This window comes from Gorilla gorilla, chromosome 9 (genome assembly GCF_029281585.2).
Source record: "Gorilla gorilla gorilla isolate KB3781 chromosome 9, NHGRI_mGorGor1-v2.1_pri, whole genome shotgun sequence".
Taxonomy (NCBI): Eukaryota; Metazoa; Chordata; class Mammalia; order Primates; family Hominidae; genus Gorilla; species Gorilla gorilla.
This window is the reverse complement of record NC_073233.2, coordinates 137,064,041-137,084,425: the sequence shown is the minus strand read 5'-3', so window position 1 is coordinate 137,084,425 and position 20,385 is coordinate 137,064,041. Positions and strand designations below refer to the sequence as shown.

Genomic DNA, 20,385 nt, shown 5'->3' with positions numbered 1-20,385 from the left:
CTGGCCTGGCTCCTGCAGTGCCCCACTCAGAACTTGCCCCAGGCTGTGAGCTTTCCTGCTGAGAAAGCAAGCATGGCTTTCCCACCTTGCCCCTCCTTGTCTGTCACCAGTGGCTCCTACGTTTGTATCTGAAGCAATTCCTGTTTGCCCCCCAGATTCTGCTCAAGGAAATTCACGCCCAGTCAGAATTACTACTTATTTCAGTTGGAAGCTTTCTCTGTCCTGTGATCCCTCCCTAATTCTGCTGGCTGCCTTCCCTTAAGGCCCCTGTGAGGTATAGTTGGGGATGGCTTCCCTGGGCTTGAGCTGGAGACTGGGAGTACATGCAAGTCACTTCCTCTCACTGCTGTTTCCACTTTTATGTTTTGCATGAGTCCTTAAATTTGTTTAAGCTCTAGGTAAGTTTAAATCATTTTCCTGTAATCTGGATTTATGGATTCTCCAGTGGGGTTGTGTGTTCAGAGGCAGGTTTTCTCCCTCTCATACTTTGGGAACTCAGTTTTTTGCCTGTCCTGTGCAATTTGCAGTGGCATGCCGCTTCATTCAAAGATCTTTGAATTCTTTTGATTTTCCTGATACATTTCTTTGGTGGTTCTTGGAGCAAAAGATCATGGTAAAGATCATGGTGTTCTCCACACACTGTTCTGTCTGTCCAAGTGGGAGCTACACGTTAGCCCTGTCTGCTATCCACCATCTTGTCCCTAAGTCTATTCATGTAAGTAACTTAAGATGTAAGGCTTTCCTAAAAGTTTCAGATGGGAAATAGTTTTATTTCACTTCTTATAGTATGCTGTTCCTATCTGTATCATGATGCTTTCCTTATTGTATTAATCTAGTTGAATACTAATGTCTTTGTCTCCCTACTAGGTTGTGAGCTCTTTGAGGAAGGGTAGGGGTCATCTTGTTTTCATTTTATTGAAGGATAAAGTTTAAAAGAGGATATAATCATGACTCTCATAGAAATATAGAATGAGCACAAGCCAAAGATATTTAACTTATTATTAATGAAAGAACAAGTCAGTTGTTAAAAGTGGTTCAAAGGAGAATTCAGAAATTACCATACTGTTATAGAGCAACCACTCTAAAATGCATGCAAATGGATGTAAATCTGGCAAAACTGTTCTGTTTCACTGGGTACAGTTTGCATTTCTATGGATAGGAATGATTTGTATTACTCTCATTTTTCTATAAGGCAAGTTCCATCTCTGCAGAGTTGTAAAATAGCTGAATCAAAAGACAAACAAAATCCCATACGCCTATGGAATCAGGCAATCCTCAGAGGTGCCAGCATTCCAGGGAAAGAACATTCAGTAACTTTTTTTGCCTCTTTTTCAATCCCCTACTTTTCCTACAATTTTTAAATCTTCAGTAAATCTGTATTGAATTTACTGAATGGAACAAAGGTGACATTAGTATTTCATGTGATGGTCTGTTTACTCTGTATTAAAATGTCATATGCTGTATACATATGAAATTACTGATTTCACTTCTGGAATCCACAGTGAGTTGTGTAAGCACTTATGGAAAATACTATTTATATAATACATTTTAACATCTCATTATATTCTTATTTTATACTCTTATTAATTTCTTTATGTGTAAGCTCCTTGAGGGCAGGTGCCATAATCCTTCTTCTATTTAAAAAAATAAAGCATCACTCTGAATAAATAAGTGCAGTGCTAGGTTGCAGAAGTGTGTAGTGAATGATGAAAACAGTATAAATGAGATTAGAGCCACAATTTTACTACCATTTCTCTCAAAAATCATACTGATTTTAAGCAATAAGTAAGTTAGGGACCCTTTTTTCTCAATAATAATCCAAGTGAAATATAACTTTGAGAATGAAATTTTTTATTTAGGGAGCCCTTTATAGAGTATTTACACTCAATTCCATTTGGTTAATTTTTTAAATTACTTCAGAGATAAAAGGGCTTAAGTATTACATTTTTATTGATTTGTGTTATGACATCAGAATATTAGTTTTTTAATAAACATATCTAAAAAGGAGCTGGAAATTTTGGAACTGTTAAAAATTTAAGGAGTTTTATATTTATTATAGTCATTTAAAAATCAAAACAATGGTAAAAACCTAAAATGGGGCTCTATCCTTTTGTAATTTATAGTTATGTACTCTTCATAAATCTGTAACTAGATTCAGTATTTCAAGAAATCTAATAAAATGCTATAGTTTTTCTGAATTACTAAAAGTAAAATATTTACAGTTTACAGTGAGACTGTTTATCAATTAAATATTAGGCTCTTTCAGAAAATAAGATATTAAAATTATGAAGAGAAAGAAACCACGGAGAGTACTGAACCCTGTATATACTAATGTATGTGTAGCATATACAATGTGGATATGCTGGTGATGATTCATGTCCTGGCCAAGACAGAGCATAATACTGCAAGATTTCATTGCACTATTCGAAATGGCACACAGTTTAAAGCTTATGAATTATTTCTGGAATTTTTCATTTTACATTTTTGGACTGCAGTTGACTGTGGATAACTGAAATCATAGATAAGGTGAAATTTAGACTGGTTCTTTTTAACCCATCAACTTGTAAAAACATTTTCAATTTGAATAAAAGAAAAAATATTTGCAAATGTTTTTTAAATCAGTATCCTTAGCTCTTTTATTCTTGTGTGATGTTTAACTGTTTATTTTGATTGATGAGTGAATTTTAATTCAGAGGACCTAGTGATGTTTATCATCTCAGTCTTTAAAAGCGGAATGTTTTATGTTATGTTGCTTTGTGAACCATCACAAATGTAACCATTGATTAATTTGCAAAGCCCAGGTTTTGAATTTTTCCCAGTTTGTTTGGAGCTCTTCAGTAAACAACTGTTAAGTCTGTCTCTATCCTATCCTCTCCCGTGGTACGTCTTCTCTGGCTAAAGATTCTATGACTTCTCTGGCTAAAGATTCTGTGACTTCTCTGGCATGAATCAAGTGGTATTAATTATTGAAGTTATTTAATACGTTACTGAGAACTCTGATATATATTAAGTTGGAGTCTATGAAATTGATAATTTTATAGGTCAAAATTTTAACAATTGGCAGTTTCATAATGTAAGGCCTATAACTGTTTGAATTGTTGAACCAGTGCTTAAGCATGTGACTTTATTGTTAATCATTAAACTGAAAACTTTATTTCAAGTATGCTCTTTAAGTTGTTAGGTGATCTGGATGTTGCTTTTACTGATATAATTTGTTGTATAGCCTTTCAAAAAATTTTTAAAACTTACAAGATAATCAGGGAAAAAACTACATGAAACATGCAGGTGGAGGGATAATGGTTCTTCTAGGTCTTACTTGGAGTGTCATGGTGGTCTAGGATCTTGCTATTTCTTCCTTTATTAGAAATTTTTCAAAATAGACATCTAGTTTGTGGTCTTTCTTTTCTTCTACCCTTCTTCTATTCATACGCTTTTCCCAGAATTTATATCATTTATATTTATAATATATCTTTAAATATTGCATGCACATTTTTACTAGTAAATCTAATGTATACAGAATTCAAGTGTAGAAAGAGATCAGTATCATTTTCTAGCAGCGCTGAAGACCAACAATAACTTACCATAATAAAGTACCTGTAAAGATAAAGTTCTTAAGAGTTTCATAGGAACCTTTGTGTAAAATGTCTGGTAAAATTATATACATTGTTGGAACCCTGTATTTTTAGCGAGCCTTCTGAATTTAGGAGTATCTTTAATGATAAGGGACTGAGATGAAGGAAAGGATGAATCTCAGTTATAGAAAAGTACAACATTTAAAAGCTTTGCTAATGTGTAAATGTGTTAATTTTAGGTTGATTAACCAGCTGTTGCCTAGCAGAGGAGTTGTGATTATTATGCTAATGGTGCTTTCTAATAGTTTTTTCCAAATTATTTTAAATATCGCTTCCGAATAATTTTTCTCTGTGGTTAATTGGCTCTCTGAGGAGATATTTTCTAGAAGTGAAGTTTAAGGCAACACCCTTGCTGCAAAAGAGCTAGTTTTATAATCACTTTCAGAAATCATGTTTTTCCTTCAGTCTTCTCATCCTGTTGTTCCCACTCAAAATAGAGAATTGAATAAGAATAGTGATACAATTTACCGTTGGGGCTTATTTGATGGCTATTTCTGTGTTTGTGAATTACCAGCTACTGAAATTTACCTGTCACCTTCTTTGATTCCTGTTTCTGGTTTTTAGCACTTCCACATTGGTAGTGCTAGATAACACATGGGAGGATGTGTTCCTGAGCCTGGTCTGTGGTGCCCAGATATTAAGACATTAGGAAATATTCCCCATTTAGCACTATTTTTAGTTCAGAGCTCTTGAGTTTTCTTATATGTGAAGTGTTTTTTTAGTAAAATTGCTAGGCTGTTATCAAGTCTGATGGAGGTGCATAACACTGAAAAGAATTTTGAGAGAAACCACTAAACAGCATTCACAGATTCGATTTAGAAAGTGTCTGTGTATTTTAAATAATTATTGCCATATTCTGTGGAGACTCTTACCTGAACTCACAATATATAAACATATAAAAGCCTAATTATTTTTTTCCTTAGTACTGTACAGTGATGATTTTTCTAAGGACCTGCCACAATTTTGAATAAGTAAAGAAAATTGTAGTTTGTTTTTAGCATTAAGTCTATTTTGTTATATCAAAATTCTTTTGCAGATATTCACACATGTAACTCAGTTATTTGAATTCCTTGTGACATACTTATTTTTTAAGAATCACTTTAGTAACATTGTTGTTCAAAATAATATAACACAGTTTTAATAAATCTATCTTTCTGATGGTACAATAGTTTCCTTCCATCCAAGGGGAATATGTTCCAAGACCCCCAGTGGATGCCTGAAACGGCAGATAGTAATGAACACTATATATACTGTGGTTTTTCTAGTACATATGTACTTGATAAACTTTAATTTATAAATTTGGCACAGTAAGAGATTAACAATAACTAATATAAAACAGAACAGTTATAATGATATACTGTTCACAGTTTCATGGATAGAAGGTTCATTCTTCCTGTAGATCTCAGCAGCCTCAGTGTATGATTTCTTTCCTTTCCTTATTAAGTTGAGAACTTCACCTTTTCACTTACAGAAGCACTTTCCAGCTCCTCATTGTCATATCCATGTTGGCAGCATCACTCCTCTTGTGCTTTGGGGCTATTATTAAGTCAAAGAAGCGTGAGTTGAATACAAGCACTGCAATACCATGACAGTTGGTCTGGTCACTGAGATGACTCCCAAGTGAGTCACCGGCGGGTAGTCCACAGTGTGGATGCACTGAACAAAGGAATGATTCATGTTCCAGGCGGGACGGAGTGGGGCGGTGCGGGACTGTGTGAGATTTCATCACATTACTCAGAACTGCATGCAGTTTAAAACTTATACATTGTTTTTTTCAAGAATTTTCCATTTAGTATTTTTTGACCAAGGTTGACCATGGGTAACTGAAACTGTGAAAAGTGAAATAACAGATAAAGGAGGACTACTTATTGGATTTCCCCTACATTGTCTCTGTTCTTTTTAAGAAAGGGGACAATACTTAGACCAATGGTAAAATCTTCTAAAACATGTCATTTCAGAAATTCATTATGTGTGTTTCTTATGGTTAAACTGCAGGAAACTGGCAGTCCTGTTTGCCTTTCTTGACAGCACAAATTTTGTATCAAAATCTCGTTTATTCAGTTGATCATATATATATATATATATATATATATATATATATATATATATGCAGTTTTACCAGCATATAGACAGCTGCTATTTTTTTTTCTATTTAAGAGGCCAAATTTTTTTCCCCTTCATCACTATATTTTAAGCAGAAATGATATTTTTGTCACAATTTCAAGAAATATTTATAACATTAATCTAAAGCTTCTGTGACCTCTGTCAAATTCTGACTACAAATGATAAAGATAATACAATAAATAAAATTTGAATCTGTTAAAAAAGAAGTGAAAAGTGGCAAAAAGTCACTTTTTCCTCAGAATTATTTTCAGATGCTTTTTGTTAGCCTTATACAGAAAGAACACTTTGATCAAGTCTTATTATACGTTCCCCATGCATATTTTAGTGGTTTTTTTTTTTTCCTTTAAGAAAAAGAGCAATCCTGGTCCACTTTGATAGCATATACTTAACACTGATTGCATTTTGATGTCCTTTATGAATGTGTATTTGGTGATATTATTTCTGATTTTCCATGGCAATTTCAGATGTTTTTATTGTTCTTAATTATTAACTACTCATTTTGATTAGTAGTTTGCCTTTCATGACAGTACAAATTTAGTATTGAAACCTTGTTTATTCAGTTGATCTCATGTATATAAATATACATAGGTATGTTATTTGACTACGGTGCCTTGTCAAAGTATGAGAGTGTTTTATGTAAATGAACCTGTACTGTATATGTAATTATGTCTGTACTGTTTAGTAATTAATGTCATAGATCTGGAGTTGGGACATCCTACCTTCTGTCTGCTCTGTTCTCTACTGTAGGAGGCCGATCCTGGCAAATAACATTTCTCAGGCTCCTTTGCCAGCAGGCTTTTGGCTCGGTTTGGCAAATGGGAAGCACACGTGGAAGACAGGAGGGCGGAAAGAGGGGAAGAGCCGGGGTATTTCTTCCTCTCTTTTTCTGCCTTGAGAGGGGTCTCCACTACTGTTCAGATAGCTTATATCAGATAACTCATAATTTGGTTCAGTGATTAACAAAAAAATCTCTTTTACTACTATAACATGGGCACATTTCTTCATAGAAGCATTTTTATTCTTGTTCTTTCCTGACCATAAATATGAATGCCTAGCTTTGTACATTGTAGTTATATAGATTATCTAATCTCATTGATTTATGACAGGTTGTTTTACATTTGCAAATGGTTGCTGTAAGTAATACGCAGAGGAGGAAGAAGCTAGCTTGTGACTTTCTCTTTCTCTCTTTCCTTTTTCTTTCTCTTTATCTCTTTTGCCCTTTCCCTTGTAAAAATAAAACATACAGAAAAGTGAAAAGAAAAAAAAAGAGGCTTTCCCATAATCCTATTTCCCATGGTGGTGAGATTTATTTTGGTATAGGCTTTTTACAATGCAGAGAGTTTTTTTTTTTTGATTTTATATATTTTTATTTTTAATTGTAATAAAATACACATAGTATTTACCATCTTAACCATTTTTTCTTTTTTTTTTAAATTATACTTTAAGTTCTAGGGTACATGTGCACAACGTGCAGGTTTGTTACATAGGTATACATGTGCTGTGTTGGTTTGCTGGACCCATTAACTCGTCATTTACATTAGGTATTTCTCCTAATGCTGTCCCTTCCCCATCCCCCTACCCCATGACAGGCCCCGGTGTCTGATGTTCCCTGCCTTGTGTCTGTGTGTTCTCATTGTTCAATTCCTACCTATAAGTGAGAACATGCAGTGTTTGGTTTTCTGTCCCTTGCGATAGTTTGCTCAGAATCATGGTTTCCAGCTTCATCCATGTCGCTACAAAGGAAATGAACTCATCCTTTTTTATGGCAATGCTGAGAGTTTTTTAACAGAACATCCGTATAAGCACATTTTTCCTTATGCAAATATCTTCAAATGGTTAGTTTCAAAGAATATTGCTTTGGGATATATTCTCCTTTCCCATCATGTCTGGGAATATGATTTTTAAAATAATTATGGGCAATATACAATTTTATATTTCCTAGCTTTTCCATTTAAACATAAGCATTCTACCTGATTATTAAGGTGCTGTGCAGTGCAGGTGAAACTTCATATTCCCTCTTGTATATTATGGGAGTTGTCATAGGTAAAGGAATTGGCAGTTTCACTGGAAGGAAAATATCTCTGAAAAAGATTGGCTAGTGGACACAGTGGTAGACACCTTGGAAGGGGGAATTAAAAAACGTTGCCATGGAAAGGGAAAGGAATTAAATTTTCCTCCCTTTAGGGGGAAAGAGTGTTGTCTTGAGAACTGCAGAATGGGATGTGGAACAGATTGTAGACTTCACACTTAAAATGCAAGATTGCCAGGGAGATAGGAGAGCTGGTTATTGAACTGTGTCAGATCTGTGTACCTCCCTCCAGTTACCTATCTCACCTGCAGAATTTGCTCCTTCCTCTAGGATTTGCCTTCAAGTGCATAGCTTACTCCTTTGAGGAAGCCTTAAGAAGGTGGTTTGGGATGGTACTGAAGTCATTGCATTCAGTGGGGTCCTGGGAGTGCTGGGAGGCAAAAAGCTTCTGAGGCTTTACATCCCAAGTCCTGGGAAAGAGTTTTACTTCCATGAGAGATAAAGGAGCATATAAAATCTGAGAGCACTCAGAAATTCCTAAGGTCTTAGATGTTGTTAGTATTTGTTTTTTGTTGAATATGTATAAGAAATTATCACAAGCTTAAGGGCTTAAAAGAATACCCATTTATTATCTCACAGTTCTGCATGTTAGAAGTCTGGGCAGGCTTAACTGGGTTCTCTGCTCAGGGTCTCCTAAAGCAGAAATCAAAGTATTGGCTGGGCTGGGTTCTCATCTGCAGATTCTGTTGGCAGAATCCAGTTCCTTATGGTTGTAGATCTGAGGTCCCTGTTTCCTTGCTGGCTGTCACTGTGGGAGGTGTGGCGGTATAACTTTTAGGGGCTGCATGAATTCCCTCTCATGTGACCCCCTCAGGCTTCAAAGCCAGGGGTGGTACTTGGTGCTTCAAATCTTTGACTTTCCCTTCTGCTACCAGCTGGAGAAAACTCTACTTTTGAAGTGCTCATGTGATTAGATTAGGCCTATCCAGATAATTTTTATATTTTAAGATCGACTGACCTGGGATTTTAATTACATTTGCAGCCTCTATTCTCAGCAGTACCTAGATTGATTGAACAACCATGGGGTGGGAATCTTTGGGGGCAAGGGAGACCCTCTTTAGAATTTTGCCTACCACAGTCTTACATGTTTTCTCTGGTATTTATACTTCATAATATATTTAACGTGATAACACTGATATATTAGTTTGTTTTCATGCTGCTGATAAAGACATACTCGAGACTGGGAAGAAAAAGAGGTTTAATGGACTTAGAGTTCCACATGGCTGGGGAGGCCTCACAATCATGGCGGAAGGCAAGGAGGAGCAAGTCATGTCTTAACATGGATGGCGGCAGGCAAAGAGAGAGAGCTTGTGCAGGAGAACTCTTTATAAAACTGTCAGATCTCCTGAGACTTACTCATTATAACGAGAACAGCACAAGAAAGACCCGCCCCCTATGATTCAATTAATTACCTCCCACTGGGTCCCTCCCATGACATGTGGGAATTGTGGGAGTTACAATTCAAGATCAGATTTGGGTGGGGACACAGTCAAACGATATCAATTGACATTTGTCAATGGAAATTACAGATATTTTAGAAATTTTAATTTCACTAATATGCCATAAAATCGATTGGGCAGGGGAAGCATATATATAATCTGTTGTTGATGTTAAATGAAAATGTTGATAAACATATTTAATCACTATACAGTAATAGGACATATTATTGCTGTTTAATTAATAAGACTTTGAGTTTTGTTATATATTTTTCATTTAGATTAATACCTTTATGGTGAGTTTTGCTTTTTCTTTTTACTATTATTTTATAGGGAATTACTTAACTAATTAATATGGAGATTCCCAAATTACTTGCCAAAAGGGTTTTATTAATTCATATTCTAATAAGTAATGTTTAGTGACTTTTGTGCCATTGTTTTCAGTCTTAGAAAGTTTTAAAATATAAAATTTTGATAAGAGGAAAGCTATTTCTCATTGTTCTAATTTTTTATTTTTAAAACTTCATTGTTTCTGAAGTTTTTATATGCCTGTTTTAGACATGGTAGGTTTTGTGATAAAAATCCAATTCAAATTCTGTGATTAACACACTATGCAAATCTCTTCTTTCTTGGTCTCAGTTTCCTCTTTACAGTGGAATGTCTAAATGAGTTATCTTTCAACTCTGTGATTATGTTGAACATCTCTCCATACGCTATTTTGTTTTCTTAGTTAAAAATTGATAATACTCATTGGTGTTCTGTTAATACCTGTCAGTATGGAGTTTATAGTGTTTTGAAAGGGTTAGACACATAAATAATATGGAGAGGATGGGCTTGTGGTGGGGCTGAATGTAGAAGTAGCCAGCTTTGTGGTTCTGTTTCAGAACACAGTGTGTTAAACTACTTTTAAGTCAGTTTACGGTTACCCAGTCAATGTTAGCACTTTGAATATGAGACCAAGATAACAAGCTATTTGAAAGATTCTTTAAAGGGTCTGTACAGTGGAGGAATGGTAGAATATTTTTTTGGATTAGGAAACAGTAAAGTAGACAGAATAAAACATTGCTAATTCCTAGTTTTGCAAGTTTTCCATATCAAATTGTATTTTCCTGAAATGGATGAACTGTTCTCTATGTGGTTTAACTGGTTCAGATTATAGGGATACAAATATTTCCCTCGTTAGAGATGCTCTACTTTTTAAGACGGCATTGTTTTTTTTTACTAGTAAGGGTATACTTGTGGCTTATATTACGCTTGTGGTAAACTATAGATCTCAGATCTTGTTACATGAATTCTTGTCAAACAGTTTGCTCCCCATCCCCATACTTATATAATTGAATTTTGAATTTAAATTCAGGGCTTCAGTTTTTATTATTGATAAACTTCATATTCATTTGGTTTGTCTTGGCAGCTTTTAAAAATCTCTTTGAATTCTGTCACTCAGAGTTTGTGAATGTCCATTTCAGTTTTCTTTTATCTATAAATTTGATAAATGTATGTCATATATTTTAATGTGCTTTTATTAAAATGTTAAGAAAAGAATAAAAAAGCCCTGTGATATTCTACCTCCTTCCTGCTGCATGTTAATGTACAGTAATTGGCACTGAACATTCTTTAGTATTTAATCAGCTTCAAATTTATTTAACTGTATTAATATTGAATTCTCATTTTATAATCTTATGCACGTGTATCATAAAACACTATATGCTGTGCCATAATCAAGATTTAATACATCATCTGCATGTGACTGTCCACTGTCAGTCTAGCTGCCTTATTTAAACACACAGACACACACCCTCAAAAAAGAAATGAATATGGGTTTCTCCTTAATTTCTTCGATTTTATATTTGTATCTCTTATGCTTAAAACCTTAGTTTTTAGTGACATTAACAACTATTTGTTTGCTTTAATCGTCTTCTTTTAATAGTTTCAGAACAATAATGTCAGTATTCCCAAACAGTTTGTTTCCTTTCATCTCTAGGACATATCCCACTAGGAATATATTATTAGTACTTTTCTTCACTGTCATTTGAGGTAATTGTTCTCTGTGTGCTTAAGGCACCAACTTATAATTAAGTTCATTTGTTTTATTTGTTTTTTGATCTTATGGATTGCCCTTTCATCCCATTTTAATTTAATTTAATTTAATTTTACAAATACTTAAAACACTTACATGACCCCAAAATCTGAACTACAAAACTGAGACATTCAGAAAAATCTTCCATCCCTATCTCTTTGTTCCCTCCTAGGTAAGCATCTAAATTAGTTTTTAGTTTATCTTCCCATTTTTTTTAAGTGTAAGAAAACACATATATATATTTTTATATTTACAGTCTTTTAGTTAGAAGGTAACCTGTTTTTGTACCATGCTTTTTTTTTTTCAGTTCATATATACTGAAGACTACTTCATAGCAATAAATTGAAGTATTCCTCATTCCTTTTATAGCTAAGACTATTCCATTGTGTGGTTGCAATATAGTGTATTAAACTGTTTTCTTATTGATAGACATCTAGGTTGTTCTCACCCTTTAGTTACTAGAAACAGTCCTGCAGAGAATAACCTTATACTTATGGATGCATATGGCATTTTGTACTTTTGTCAGTATAAGAAGAAAATGGTTTAAAAAAATCAGTGTTAGTTTGGTAAGATACAAGAAAGAGCAGAGGTAAATATGTTTTCAATCTACTACTCTGCACCAGAAGTCTTGCTAGGTAGTTCTTATCATGAATGGGTGTTGAGTTTTATCAGACAATTTTTCTGTTATCTATTGCAATAATCTAATGCTTTTTCCTCATTTTAATTTTAATTAAAGACAATAGATGTTCTATTAAACCATCTTTGCATTCTTGAAACAAATTTAATTCACTTATGATGTATGTTTTTAACACAGTGATAGATTTGATTTATTATTCTATTTAGCTTATGTTTTTTGCATTTGTGTTTAATGAGATTAGCCTATAATTTTCCACTTCCTTGCTATTGTCTGTTTTTCCCATTTAATTTTATTTACTTTGTTATTTAGGTATATCTTACATACAGAGAAGTCACAGATCTTATCTTACAGCTTTATGACTTTTTGTTTATGTTTTCTTCCTATGTGATCACCACCCAGATTTAAACATAGAACTTTTCCTGAAATTCAGAAATCTCTCTTGAGTACCTCTCAGTCATTATCTTTCCCACCAAAGGTAATCATTGTTTTTATACATGAAATCCTGCAATATGTAGTTTTTGTGCCAGGGTTCTGTGTGTAATAGAATCTTATGTGGGCTTTATTTCTATGATGATTATTTATGTTTGGCACCATTTCATATTCTTATTGACCCTTGAGATATCCTCTTTTGTAGTGTGCTCATTCAAGTTTTGCCTTTTTTTTCTGTTAGGTTGTCTTTTTTTAGGTTAATGTTTAGAAGTTCTTTATCTATTATGGGCACTAGTCATTTATCTGAGACATATCTTCTAATTTTTTCTTTTAGACTCTGACTTATCTTTTTGAATGCTTAATTTTAAATTGGTAATCAGAAATGCTTAGATTTAGTGAAGTCCACTTTATTAAATTCGGTAGGGTGTTGGAATAATTGTTTTTTCCGTGTGTGTCCTTTTAAGAAATCTTCGCCTATCCCAATGTCATGAAGGTACTTTATGGAAGAACATGTTAACCTTTTATGTTTGGGTCTGTGAACTATTTAAAATTGATTTTTGTGCATAATGTGAGGTTTGGGTCAACATTCTTTTTTTGTTTGTTTTTTTTTTGAGATGGAGTCTCACTGTGTTGCCCAGGCTGGAGTGCAGTGGCGCGATCTCAGCTCATTGCAAGCTCCGCCTCCTGGGTTTACACCATTCTCCTGCCTCAGCCTCCTGAGTAGCTGGGACTACAGGCACCCGCCACCATGCCCGGCTAATTTTTTGTATTTTTAGTAGAGACAGGGTTTCACTGTGTTAGACAGGATGGTTTCGATCTCCTGACCTTGTGATCCGCCAGCCTTGGCCTCCCAAAGTGCTGGGATTACAGGTGTGAGCCACCACACCCGGCCAGCGTTCATTTTTATTCATATAGAAATCAGATTGACTTAGTACAGTTATTCAAATGGCCATCTTTTTTCTGACTTAATTGCGGTGGTGCCTTTGTCATGAGTCAGATAACCATATTGTTGGCTGCTGTCTGAATTCTCTATTGTGATCTTTTGGTCCATTTTTCTAGACTTAGACCAGATACCACACTGTCTTAGTTATTATACTTTTACAGTAAAACTTGATATCTGATAAGTAGTGTCTTCCAGCTTTGCCCTTCTTATCTTGGTACTTCTGTGTCTTTTGCATTTCTATATACATTTTTAGAATTAGTTTCCCAATTTCTGCAGATAAGTCTACAGATAATATTGGGGAAGAATTGACGCCTTGACATTATTGTATCTTCTAATCTATGCAAATGAGGCACATGTGCATGTATAATATATCTATTTAGATTGTCTTTAATTTTTGAACAATGTTTGTAGTTTTTAGTGTAGAGTTCTGTCTCAATGTGTTCTGGCTGCTATAACAGAATACCTTAGACTTGGTAATTTATAAACAATAGAAATTTATTGCTCATAGTTTTGGAGGCTGGGAAGTCTAAGATCAATCCAGCAGATTCAGTGTCTGGTGAGGGTTTCTTTCTTAGATGTGGCACCTTTTATGTGTTCTCACATGGTGGAAGACAAAACAGGCTCCCACAGCTCATGCCTCTTTTATAAGGGCACTAATTCCATTCATGAGGGCAGAGCCATCATGATGTAATCACTTCCCAAAGGCCTGACCTCTTACTACCCTCACCTTGGGCGTTAGGTTTTAATATACACATTTTGATGGAACACAGATGTTCAGAACATAGCAAGGTCTTTCACATTTTTTATTAGAAATGTTCCTAGGTATTTGATGTTTTCTTCAATGCTATTATAGTTGGAATTTTAAAATTGGTCTTAAAATTTTATATTCTGCATGTTTATTGCTAATATGTTTCAAATCTAGTTAATTTTTGTGTATTTACTTTATGCCTAGAGACCTTGATACATTCTTCAATTAATTCTGAGTTTGTGAATTCTTTCAAATTTCACATGTGCACAGTCTTTTATTTCTTTTACTTTCCTGATTACGCTGGTGAGGCACTCCAGAATAATGATGAATAGATGTGGTACATACATCCTTCTCTTATTCTTGGTACCAAATTTGAAACTTTAAATATTTCATCATTAAGTACTATAGACCTTTAGTTTCTTTCTGGATACTTTTTTAAAAATCACATTAAGGATGTTCTCTCTCTTTTCTTTTTTAATGAACAGGGTTTGGAATTTTTTCAGATGTTTTTACTGCCTCAGAGATGACTATATGATTATTTTCTCCCCTACAGTCTTGGGATGATCTGTTTGATCGTAGTGTTTTTATCTTTTTTACATACTCTTGGTTCCAATTTACTAAACTTTTCATATTTTACTTAAAATTATTATTTTATACTTCAAGTAGAATGTAGAAATCCTACCACCATCGAGGTTCCCTTATTTATCATCCTTATATTATAGTTTTTATATAGATCACATAAACTTTCATCAGACAGTTTTATAATTTGTGCTTTCAACTGGCACATATATTTTAAAGCATGTAAGTGGAGATTAATAATCTATTTGCCTAATTATTCACCATTTCTGTTGTTCTCTCTTCATGCCGGAAGGGCCAAATTTCAGTTAACCTGAGTTATTTTCCTTCTACCTGAAGAGCTTCTTTTAGCATTTCTTTTAGAGCCTATCTACTGGTGACAAATTCTCTTAGTTTTCTCTTATCTTAGTATGTTCTTATTTTTACATCATTTCTGAAGGATATTGTCACTTGATGCAGATTTCTGGGTTGAGAGTTCTTTCCGAATTGTATAGACGTTGCTCCACTGTCTTCTGGTTTCTGATGAGAAATCCACAGTCATTTAAATCCTTATTACTCCATACCAATACATAATGTATCTTTTTTGTTTCTGGATGCTCTCAGAATACTTCCTTTATATTTGGTTTTCAACAGCTTGATTATGATGTTTTGGTTTGTAGTTTTCTTTGATGTTACTTGTTTTGTTTTCTGTGATCTTGAATCTGTAAATATATATCTTTCAATAAATTTGTATTTTTTTCAGAAATTTCACTTTTTTCCTGTACTATTGTGTTTTTTCTCATCTTCAGAGACTTCGAAGACATGAGTGTTAGAGCTTTTGATATTGTCCCTTAGCTATCTATAGGTCTGTTCATATTTTGTCAGTCTTTTAAAAAAATTAACTATCTTTTCTTCAGATTGCATGATTTTTTGTCTGTTGTCAGGTTCACTGACTCTTTTCTCTGTCACTCTTCCTCCTGCTCACTCTTCCCCCTCCTTACTCTTCCACCGGCTCTAAACATGTAAGACGTGCCTCCTTCCTCTTTGCCTTCCGCTATGATTGTAAGTTTCCTGAGGCCTTGCCAGTCATGCTTCCTACACAGCCTGTGGAATCGTGAACCAACTAAACCCCTTTTCTTTGTAAATTACCCAGTCTCAGGGTATTTTATTAAGCTAAGACAGTATTTTTTATTTGAGATGCTACATTTTTCTGTTCTAAAATTTATATTTGGGTTTTTTATAGTTTTTATTTTCTTTTTGTAAGAGAATTTCAGTCTTTCCATTGGTTCCAATATCTAATGCAGTGTGTTTATAATACCTGTTTTAAAGTCTTTGTCTGATTAGTCCAATCTGTTTCATTTCAGATTTGACATTTCTAGGTTGTATTTTCCTTTGGAAATAGCTCATATTTGTCTGGTTTTTGATATAGCTAGTAATTTTTAATTATGTCGTGGACATTCTGAATATTATGCTGTGAGACTCTGACTCCTTATTGAAATCCTCTGGAGAGTGTTGATTTGTGCTTTATTAGACACCAGCCTGGCTGGGTTCAGATTGAAGTTTCATCTAGATTTTTTATAGGTGGTGTTTTCAACATCAGTTCAGTTTCATGGGGATCACTGTGGTCTTATCCTGCTTTTTTTTTTTTTCTCCCCCCGATCTTGCTCTGTTGCTCAGGCTAGAGTGCAGTGGCATAATCATGGCTTTCTGCAGCCTTAACCTTAGGCTCAAGCAATTCTCCCACTTCAGCCCACTGAGTAGCTGCAGCTACAGGCACATGCCACCATGCCTGGCTAACATTTAAATATTTCTGTAGAGATGGGGTCTCCCTCTGTTGCCCAGGCTGGCCTCAAACTGCTGGATGCAAGCGATCTTCTTGCCTTGGCCTCCCAAAGTCTTGGGATTACTGGCATGAGCTACTGCGCCCAGCCTGCCGTTTTTTATTGGGGACTTTGCCCACATTCTCTGGCTCTCCAAGACTGCTTTTCTTGTTTTCTTTCGTGAGAGAGATGAAATTCTTTAAGAGTTGTAAAACTCTTGCACTGAGCATTAGGAAGAATAGCTCATGCATGCTTGGCTTAACACCTAGGTGATAGGTTGATAGGTGCAGCAAACCACCATGGCAGATGTTTACCTCTAACAAACCTGCACATCCTGCACATGTACCCCAGAACTTAAAAATAAAAATTAAAAACAAAAAAGTCTTGTCTTGCACTATTTTTCCTGATTTGGGCTGCTGTCAGGTCTAAGTAATGCAAGAAGAGAGAGAAAATAATACCAAGGGTTATCCCCACAGCATTTATACAGTAGGGTCTTGCTTTATTGTTTCTCTACTCAAAAATGGGTTTTCACTCAGGCTCTTAAGTACCCATACTACCACTCACCTGGTGATGTGGTTTGGATTTGTGGGCCCATCCAAATCTCATGTCAAATTATAATTCCCAAAGTTGGAGGAGGGGCCTGGTGGGAGGTGATGGGATCATGGGGAAGGATTTCCCCCTTGCCGTTTTCGTCATAGTGAGCGAGTTCTTACGAGATCTGGTTGCTTAAAAGTGGTTTTGGGTGGTTTTTTATTGGAGACTTTGCCCACATTCTCTGGCTCTCCAAGGCTGCTTGTCCTGTTTTCTTTCGGTGGTTTTGATATCTGTGGTTAACTGGTATTATAAAATGAGTTTGAAAGACATCATTCTTTTTCAGTTCTATGGAATATTATTATTCTCTCATTTCTCATTGTTTCCGTAGTTATCATAACTATTCCAGACGAATGTAGAACCAGCTAAAGTTCTATAAAAATTCCTCTTGACCTTTTTACTGTTAATTTTTAATTGAAGTTGAACACACACACACATAAGTGAGTAAAATGCACTAATGTTTGTCCATTTGATGTCTTGTATACTTCTGTGAAACCACCACCCACACCGAGATATAAAACATTTCTTGGTAAGGTTTTTTCGTATTTCTCACCAGCCAGTTGTAACACTTATTTCAATGAATAATTTTACCGATTCTTGAACTTCATATAAATGTAATAAGACAGCAAGATTTTTTTCTTCTGTCTTCTTTCATGTACTATAACAACTGTTATATTTATTCATGTTGTTTAATATATTAAAATTATTTTTCGATCACAGAATTCCATTGCATATATATATATGCCATAATTTATTCACTGATTCTACTCTTTGTGTATTTGTAATGTTTCTATTTTTAGTGGTTATGAATAAGCTTCTGTTAATATTTATGTACAAGTTTTTGTTGTACATGTGAAATAATTTAGGGGGATACATATTTGGGAGTGTAGTCATAGGATCATGGAGTATGCTTAGTAGGAATTACCAATTAATTATCATATAATTTCCCAAATGGCTATGCTGTTGTATACTCTAACCACCAATGCATCTTTGCCAACACTGGTACCCTATTCTACTTTATTTTTAATTTGGGCTTTTTGGCAGGTGTGCACTGTTACTTCATTGTGATTTTATTTTGCTTTTTCTGATAGATGAATAATGACACTGAGTAGCTTGATTATTGGCTATTAGTATTCTGTTCTGTGAAATAACTGTTGAGGTTTTTTTTTTTGCAAGTTTAAAAATTGGATTATTAGTTATTTTGTTACAAGGATTTCTTTATATATGTTGAGTATAACTTCCTTGTTTGTAATTTTGATGTCGTTGAATGTATTAATTTTTTTCGCTTATGAGTTTTTTTGCTTCTTGCTACTTACCTCAGATTTATTATTGTGTTTATTTTTAGAATATTTATTATTTTTCATAATGAATGAATTTCCATCCTGAATGAATTTTTGTATATTATTTAAGAGAAGATTGAAGTTTTATTCTTAATTTTTGCATACTTTTAAAAACTATACTGTTCTGATTGATTGACAATGCTGTTCTTTTGAATTGCATTGGCTCCTTTGTCATAAATAAACTTTTATTGTATACGTGTGGGCCTTTTTTGGATTGCATTATATTTCATTCATTTGTTTATCCTTAACTCCAGTGGCACTTTGTCTTACTTAGTATTGCTTTATAATAAGTCTTGAAATTAGAAGGTCTAAGTAAGGCCTCCAATTTCGAGGTTTATAATTTTAATGGAAAGCTATTAACTATGTTGGCATATTATGTCATACAAATATGACTAGCTTTAACTTAATTTTTAAAAAATCTTGAAGATAGAGAATATAAGTTGAAAACAGTATTACACATACCAATAACTACATACCAACCAAAATGTGAAATTATGTTCAACTCTTTTGTTAATTATAAAAGAAAGGTGAAGAAGTAACTATCAGAATGAAAAAAGTAAGGATTGAATAATATTTAATGTTTGTGAGGTTGTCAGAAAATAGGCACTCTTGTGCATACTTGGTAGCAGTGTGAATTAGATCAGGCCCTCTGGAAGATCATTTAGCAGTGTGCTTCAAACAGTAAGGGTAAAATATATATATATATGTTTTTGGAGTCTCCCATGTCTACTTCTTTCTACACAGACACAGTAACAATCTGATCTCTCTTTTCCCCATATTTCCCCCTTTTCTATTCGACAAAACCACCATCGTCATCATGGCCCGTTCTCAATGAGCTGTTGGGTACACCTCCCAGACAGGTGGTGGCCGGGCAGAGGGGCTCCTCACTTCCCAGACGGGGCGGCCAGGCAGAGGCGCCCCCCACCTCCCAGACGGGGCAGTGGCTGGGCGGGGGCTGCCCCCCACCTCCCTCCCGGACGGGGCAGCTGCCGGGCGGAGGGGCTCCTCACTTCTCAGACGGGGCGGCGGGGCAGAGACACTCCTCAGTTCCCAGACAGGGTCGCGGCCGGGCAGAGGCGCTCCTCACATCCCAGAGGGGGCGGCGGGGCAGAGGCGCTCCCCACATCTCAGACGATGGGTGGCCGGGCAGGGACGCTCCTCACTTCCTAGACGGGATGGCGGCCGGGAAGAGGCGCTCCCCACATCTCAGACGATGGGTGGCCAGGCAGAGATGCTCCTCACTTCCCAGACAGGGTGGCGGCCAGGCAGAGGCTGCAATCTTGGCACTTTGGGAGGCCAAGGCAGGTGGCTGGGAGGTGGAGGTTGTAGCGAGCCGAGATCACACCACTGCACTCCAGCCTGGGCAACATTGAGCACTGAGTGAGCGAGACTCCGTCTGCAATCCCAGCACCTCGGAAGGCCGAGGCAGGCAGATCACTCGCGGTCAGGAGCTGGAGACCAGCCTGGCCAACACAGCAAAACCCCGTCTCCACCAAAAAATGCAAAAACCAGTCAGGTGTGGCGGCGCGGGCCTGCAATCCCAGGCACTCTGCAGGCTGAGGCAGGAGAATCAGGCAGGGAGGTTGCAGTGAGCCGAGATGGTGGCAGTACAGTCCAGCCTCGGCTTTCACAACTTTGGTGGCATCAGAGGGAGACTGGGGAGAGGGAGGGGGAGGGGGAGGGGAGGGAAATATTTTTAATCATAAAATTAGAGCTATTAAAATGACTTTGTTAACTGTAGACTTTCATAGATAATAATGTCATCTAGGGGAATTAAAAATCAGAGATAAAATCTTTATGTGCTTTTCTAGGTAGTTAACGATACTAAGTTTCTTTGTTTTCCTTGAAGGCTGCTAAATTTTAGTGTTTTAATGGGGATTGTGGATGTCAAATACTAGTAAAATATGTACACATGTTATTCCATTGGCTTCATGCTCAAGGAATTTATCCTCTTGATGAATGGA

The 20,385-nt window shown here is 35.6% G+C and overlaps 1 protein-coding gene across 10 annotated transcripts in view; it reads left to right on the top strand.

The window, feature by feature from the left end:
- The window catches only part of ARHGAP32 (Rho GTPase activating protein 32), a 318,023-nt gene that overhangs the window by 132,306 nt on the left and 165,332 nt on the right, over positions 1–20,385 (top strand). The gene's annotated exons all lie outside the window — the stretch shown is intronic.